The sequence below is a fragment of the Hemibagrus wyckioides genome, linkage group LG12, assembly GCF_019097595.1.
Source record: "Hemibagrus wyckioides isolate EC202008001 linkage group LG12, SWU_Hwy_1.0, whole genome shotgun sequence".
NCBI lineage: Eukaryota > Metazoa > Chordata > Actinopteri > Siluriformes > Bagridae > Hemibagrus > Hemibagrus wyckioides.
Genome location: NC_080721.1, coordinates 7,860,445 through 7,868,755, shown reverse-complemented (window position 1 = coordinate 7,868,755; position 8,311 = coordinate 7,860,445).

The window sequence follows — 8,311 nt, the reverse complement described above, 5'->3', positions numbered from 1 at the left end:
TAGCTGTTAGGATCATGCCCAGATAAAGACAAAAACAAATACATTCCAGTTGGGGATTCTCTAGGAGGCCAAGCAAGCAACTCCTGTAAGATATGAAAGGGAGCTTGTTTCTTGTTTCTTCACCTTTAGTTTGACACACAGCTGAGACAGGAAGAAGCTCCAGCTGGTTTTGCTATGTTATACAATATTTCGTGAACTTGGCCTTTCACCTGCTGTCATGCAAAACTTGTCAACTTTAAACACCAAAGCCAGAGCGAAGACAGTGAAGACAGCAACAGTACAGCACAGGTTATAAATACTTCAAAATGCAGTACAATAATGGTCTACAGGCTTAAACATTTCTTAGTATAGAATACTGAAATATAAGTTTTTATTTTTGCTCACATTTTAACAGAAAGTTGTATAGAAATAATCTAATCTATAGCTGAGTTTCATTTTTTTCCACCGTGTTGAACTGCTCCACTCCCTTCTCCTTACTGTCTCCTCCACTCCCCTCATCCTGCATTGATCCATATCAGTCACCAAGAGCTTAGTTGTTGATTTGTGCTCCTGGCCATTCACAGTCAGCACAATCTGAATTCTGCAGGGGATTTGTTGACTGGATGAAGCTCTGAACGTGTTTAGCTGCAAAACGTCTTTCTAATTGTATTAATTTGGTGAGAGGGAATTGAATTAGGAGTCAGAGGTCATCGCAAAAGCACTGAGGTGTGCACAAAGCCACAGGAGCAGGAAGACAGCCACTGTTCTGTCTAGCCATTTGTGTAATTAAATCAACTAAAGAATTAAATCAATCAGTTAGATACAGTGGGTAGAAATGTGAGATAAGATACTGAATCTACTTACATGGCAAATATTATTCTGTTTTTCTGTTCTCACTCAGTGGCTAATGCAAATAAAGAAACCCAGTGGTGGCCAAATGATAAATTCATTAGCTAGCCCACCAGGCATGTAAAGCTCCATTGGGCTGCCCTCTACTATGTTTTAGTTGCCTAGAAACCTAATTGATTAGGCTAACAGTGGTAACTAATGTAATGTAATAAAATGTCGGGCGAGCTAGTTAGATAGTTAAGTGCTAAAGAAGTATATAGCTGTAGAACACATTGTGTTTGTGCCACCAACAAAAACTGAGCAAGTTGTTGGTGAATGTTAGCTCAAGTCTGGGGAGAGTCTGTATTTTATTTTAGTAAATTTAACCACAAAATGCTATGTACATGTGGTCCTAGCAGGAGAGTTATATGATGGCTTTTTGCTAAGTTATTTTGCTTGATTTTGTATATATATATACTGTATATAATTAAATTAAATTAGTAATATGAATTTTAGAAAAGAGTAACATTTCCTACAAAACAAAACAAACAAAAACAAAAGAAAAAGCCTTCACTGCTGATCTACAGTGAGTTTATATTATAGTCAAGGCAAATCCAAAATAAGCAGAAGCCAGATTAAATACTGGGTGAGAATTTAATACAGATAAAAATGGTTATAATTAGTTGCTACTTGAGTGAAGTAACCTATTTATGTTGAAGGTGGCCATGTTACTAATACATTAATAATACATCCACCAAACTGGGTTGTAAGAAATGGGACATGACTTTGACCGAAGAGTGCAGATATGTTCATTTCTGACTGGATCAGCAACTAAGCAAGTAAGAATAAGGAAAAAACATGCCATAAGTTACCCATATGCTTGTGTGAAAATATAATGTAATGAAAAAGAAAGCTATTTGTCTATGAATGGCCCTCTTTGTGTTGTAACCTTGTTCAGCAGTCCTGTGTGTCTCTATGTGAAAAGCATCATTATCTTTTCATCACTCATCGTTTGCTTTTGTTATTAAAGTGTTAAGGAATCCCCGATACACTTCCTGCCTGATCACGTCTGTCTTGTCATGTCTAGCATTCTAGTAGCTTACAACAAGGTGGAGTGAGGTTGACCTGAATGACTTTAGTAGACTAATACACAGCATCAAGCTACCTCCATTGAGGGTGTGATACAGGAATCATGACAGTTGTGTCTCAGAGTGTGGCATTTGTTCAGTGTTTGAATCAGTGACCATCGCCATAGGACACACTAGGAGTGAACAAGTGTGCAAATGTCAGTGTGTGTGCGTCTGTTTCTAGTGTGTGTGCCTGTCTCTAGGACAGCAATCAATTTGACCCAAATTCAAAACTTTATAATAATAATCAGCAATACATCATAAATCCAGAGCACATTAATAAAAGTCACCTTGAGTTAATTGTTTGTTTGTGTGTATAAATTAGATTAGATCTACGGAGGGAAGCCACACCAGATGTTCTGACAACCATCCCACAATGCGTCCACCTGAGAGGCAGACCACGTTGTCCTACCTCCTCTTCCAGGCATGTTATCGGTCCACTGCACCACTGCACTGCATCATGTAGACAAGGTCATTAAAGAATGAATCGATTGAGCATGCAAGTACAAGCTTTGCATCATTGTTTAGGCCTGCTATGTTTAAGGATGGATACAAACACTTTGGGTCATTTTCAATTACTTCCTTGTCTTTGAAGAAACTCACCTCTGCCTCTGTCTTTTTTTGCAGCCATTCTATCAGAGCTGTTTGAAATAGACCTGGTGTATAAAGGTATTCGTTTAATGTACGGAACATTGGGGCATGAATAAAACCTGACAGGAGGTGCCATTATAGGAAAACAATCAATAATAAGATGGTGTGATCTATTATAACCCTGGAATTGATTATTTTCCAGTAATGGTATGTCCTAAAGTGTTTCATTCTGTATTTTACCATATCACTATTAGAAGTCCTTATTCTTACAGAACAAATAACATAATGAGCAAATTAATGTAAACATATAACATGACTTGAACTACAACAAGCACTCTTGTCAGAGCTGCAATTAATGAACCTGAGTAATCATATTCAAAAATTCACAACACCAGGGAATATATAAAAACAGAAGTGTCCTTTCATTTGTTTTGGTAACCTTTAGACTGGTTCTTATACTTCCTAAAGAAGTGTGGATGGTAAACCTCTTTGAAATTCTCTTTTTCCCCAACCGCCCCTCCTTACAGTTCTGTGTGAAGTAGGGCTCACCAAGCGTCTAAAAAAGGAGGTGTCCCATGAAGCCTTTGTTCTCTGTTTGATTATGTGCTGGCAGAAGACAATAGCAGCATGGTGGGCTAACTCAGGATCAGGTTTAGGGTTTGGGGAGGAGTGTGTCTGGCTGAACTCATTTCAAGCTTGATTTGCTTTGACAAATTCGAGCTGCTTAGATTAGCATTTATGGGAAGGTTCAAATCCATTATTGGCAACCTATTTGCAGCTTACGGACTGGGGTGAATTGCTACTGAATGGGCAGATTTTGGGGGTAAACAACAGCTGGTATGCATATGGATTTACACACCTCAGCAATAGTCATGGAAAGAAATAATAGATGTCCAATTTTGTTTAGCTCTCTGGTACCATAGTCATGCAGAAAATCCATTGTGACAGTACAAGCAGTTTTTTTTTGTTTTGTTTTGAGGCTGTCTCTGTATTAGCCAGGCATTAGGGAAAAACATTTGGAGGAACTCCAGCTGGACCCATTCTAATTTACCATTGCTTTTCCTCACTGATTGAGACTTTATTTTTCAAGCACTGCTACATGCCTTAACCAATTGTACATGAGTTTGGACTAGTTGGTTTTTGTTCTTTCATCAGATCTTGCCTCTTGGCACTGTTCTTTCCTCACACCTCATTGTGAAGTGTAATCAAATCCTTAATTGAAGCCTAAACAATGCTAAATGTTCAATTGCAATTGCAATTCCTTTTTTTTTGGTTCTTTCTCTTAGTCTCCCCCCTGCAACTCTGAGAACATTTGCATATTTAAATTGGATCAGCATGGCTGGACATACCCCTACTGTTTGATTGGTTGATTTTTCCATCCCCCTCCTCCCAGATGTTCTGTTTTGAAAAATGAGCCGGTCCATCAATGCTCCTTTCAAAACAAACTGGGGCATGACCAGCCTGTCAGGTCTACTTAGATATGGATGTGATCACACGAAGATGTGCTTGTTTGAAGGCATTTACCACATTTTCTATGGGTTTACTCATGTTTTCAAATTTAGTATGGATGTCATTGTTTTATTGGTTTATTCATATCTGATTCAAAATAGAATTTCAGTGCACACTCTGTATTCTCCACATCTATACCCGTTGTCTGGTTCCTTTGAAGGTTTCTTGCTCATTGCCTTTTTAAGGAGGTTTTTCTTAGTTATTCCCTCCTCAGGGACCTAAATCAGCACCCAGATGTCTGTAAAGATGCTTTGTGAAAATGCTATACAAATAGAATGTGAATTTTACCTGGAGTCTCATGACAATGAAGACATTTGTCCATTTGCCTGTCTTCCTCTGGTCATTGTTGTGGTGGATCCTAAGGCAGGAATACTGCCTAGATGTGAGGCCAGTCAGTGGCAGCTAGTCAGCCAAAAAAACTGGTATGTTTTGGTAAGTTGTAGGAAACTCAAGAACATGTGAAACTCTGGAGAGACAGTAACTGATGTTCAGGATTGAACCTCAAAACTTGAGGCATCAATACTATTCATCACCACTGTACTGCATTCATTCATTCATTCATTCACTCATTAGTGCATACATATTCAGTAAGCATTTTTTGGTCAGAATCATGGTGGGTTTGGATTCTGCCCCTTGTGTACTTGTTGCAAGGTGGGAATAGACCCAGGGTGGGACACCAGTCCATCGGTGGCCATCTCCTACACATACACACTTATTCATACGCAGAGTAGTAGTTATAGTTTAGAGTAGTCAACCAAATAAGGAAACCAGAGAACATGGAGGTTCTTTAAGTTGATTCATTCATAAACATCAGTTACCAAATATTCCTGGTCATAGCCAGTACACCTAAGAGCATTTGCTGGAGAACTTCAAGTAGACATGGAGAGAACATGCAAACCCACACAGAGGATAGAATCAGTGACCCTAAAGCGGTGAGGCTTCATAAACGATTGTATAAAATTGTAAAACCTCTTAAACTGTATTACATAATATATGGGTGGTTTTCCCTCTTCTAAACCTCCACATTTATTTTATGAAGACTTTATTAGTGTGGTGTTTAATTAGGTAATTTACTAGTGATATGAATTAGATGTGTTAAAAGAGATAAAAAGCTAACATCTGGAGTGACCTAAATTTAGCTCTGCTTTTTGCATTGAGACAGCATTACAGTGGTCAAAGTTCCACAGGTTTCACACCTACCCCCAGATCTATCCACTTAGTGAGAAGTCCCACAGAGAGTGTGTGTGTTTTTCTGCCTTACACTGATCATTTCTGTCAGCTTCATGTTAGATCTTCATTTTTTCTAATGATTGTGGTGTGTTAACTACATAGCACGACAGTGGGGTAATTTATCTCCCAGACATGACATGGTGTTAATCAGGCTGTTAATTATTTTCATTAAAATGTAATTGGACTGAAATAACTGAGACATGAGGCAAACACACCCTGGCACACACACACACACACACACACACACTCTCTCTTACATCCTGTACATTGTAGCTGCCTTTCATCATTCAGTGTTTGTCTTATTGTGAGAGAGCTTTGTGGAATTGCTTTGCCGCCCATTCCATTGCTCGGCTCATTTCTCATGGCTCGCAAAGAGAGCTTGTGTGACAGTGGGATAAATGTGTTTTTCTATCTCTGTATGAATTAGGCATGCACAATAATCAGGCTGCAGTGCTGTGTGCATCTGCTGTTGCACTTTTGGAAAAAGAGTATTGTTTTTCTCATTGATTTGCCCTTCTTCCTCTCTCTGTAGTCTTTCTCATATGTCCATTGTCTGTTCTTTCTTTGTTGCTGGAGCTTTGTTTTTTATAAAGCATTGCTTTGTTTCATCTAAATACACACTTTTTTTGTTGTGCCAACCTCCTTTCTGTAACTCATGCTGATGTTCACTATTTCTGCAGCAGCAGTGACCAGTTGGAACTCTCACTGATCTCACTGATGCATGAAGGTGTGAATGAGCCTCACAGGTGTGTGGCCGTACAGTAAGTTAGCCAAGATGGAGTAATTTGGGGATTAGTAAGGAACTAAATAGAAGGAACTAAAGGTAGAAAAATATTCAATGATAGATTGGTGTGATATGGTTAAGTGCTGTTACCATGACAGCATGTCATGGAGTTTATTTTTTTCATGGTTTCTTTTTATACCACAGCAATTCATCACCAATTACAATTTTTAACTATTGGTGAATTGTAGTAGTGACAATTTGTTTATAGTTACATTGTAATATCTTCCAGACAAGTTTGACGATTGACACGTACTGTATGTCATAACAACGATAAACTTTAATCCCCTTACTAGTCTCTCTTTTTCTCTGTGTTGAAATCAGTAAAACACAACAGCAGCTAGTAATGATACAGAGAAACTGCAAGGCATGTCTAGAAGACAGAAAGTAAACTTACTTTTGCAGTATGTCTAATTCTATTCAGGTGTTTTGTTTTCTAGCTAAGATCAGTTTTGGGTTATAGTGTGGCTGTTAGTCTTTGTGAAGATTAGCATTTCACTTAGGGAAGTTCTTAAGTGTTAGTACTGGCTTGGTCAAAAAGTCTCTAGACTCTGTTTTGTAGTTTAATTTGGAGTAAATTTCTCTGAACGTAGATCCACACACCTCTCCACTGTTACAGTTAAATAAAACATGTTTTCTAATGTATTTATTATTAGGCCTTTATTATGTAGAGCATAGTCAATATGAATGAGTTATTTTTAGAGAAACTATAACATATTAAAAATACCACATTAATATAACACTGTAGTGTGAATTACAGCTGGTACAGAGCTGTTGTTATAGAATATTAATCACTACCTTCTGACCAATCAGGTTTGAGATTGCAACCACACTGTCCTATAAATACAACATGCCATACCATCTATACTATCCACTTGCTCCAGGCTTTTTTCTCTTTCTCACACATAACACAAACACACATATGGAGCATACTATGTATGGATGCGCAACACTTACTATGACAAATCCACCAGCTGCAGTGCCATGTTGTCTGCACCAGAAGCATTCCTGGACGCTAGCCAAATGTTCTGTTCCTGGCCCATTGCCATTCCAAACTGACCCTCATGGGCTTCCGGCATGTGTAGAGATATTGATATTTTAATACAAAATTTCATACGATTGTGTGTGCAAGGTTTTTAAAAGTTAATTAAGTGTAAAATGTCTATTAACCTGTTTCCCCTGACAAATGACATGACACGATCAGAAAATTAGAAATGTGCTTTTCCACTTCAGGGGTGGGCATCTAATCTGTGTGTGTATGTGTATGTGTGTTGGCTTAGTGGCGCTGGGAGTGCTTGCCGTCTGTTGGTGCTGCAGTTTGGCAAATTTGTTCCAGGGTTTGCTCTCTGTGTTGTGGTCAGTAGGGGGTGAGCTCTTTCCTTTATTATCCTAATCAGTGTGAAATGACTGAAATGGACATTAGCAGGCGTCTGGCCTTTTAGAGAAAGGAGGGGGGCACAGTGGATATCCAGGGGTTTGTGCATGTCTGTAAGTGAGAGAGATGGTTATACCAATATATTTATTTATTACAAATTCTTATACACAGTGCTGTTGGATCTTATTTGTGAAATGGTGTTATTATTATTATTATTATTTATCTTGCAGCTTGGACAGTAGTTCCGACTATAATTCAAACCTAAGGTGCCTTATTTACTGCAAAAGGACGAAAAACAATAGGCTGTTGTGGGAATGACTGTTTATAGCTACTGTAATGATGGCAGAAGGAAACTTGCCTTGCAGATGTTCCACAACATTATGTGTCACTATAAATGGAATAAATGGAGAAAATGTATGATGTGGTGTTCACTGATAAATAACAATTTGTTATCACTGGAGAAAAAAAGCTGTGCTATAACAGAGGAATAAAACACTGTCATTGCTTGAGAATGATCAGTGTCACTTCACACCACCTTATTGCTGATTATTTTTCTAGAACAGCATTAACCCCCTTCCCCAAAGTTTTATTGCTTATATATGAATATATTTAATATTCAGCAAAGCATGGATCTGTGTATATCTAATGCTGGACCTACTCAGGGTTTGTGAGCAGATTAGCCCTAACCCTGCAGTATACTAATATACTAAATATTAAAAATCAGCAGTTCCCATTGATCTCGCATGAGTGGTGTCGGGTTTTATGTGCTGACATGTTGATGTAGCACATGTTCCTATTCAGAATTGAATTTGCAGAAAGATGCCTTAGGCGCTGTCTCTGTAATGATTGCGTAGACAGAATCTCATAACTCACCTTTTAGTCAGCGGCTCA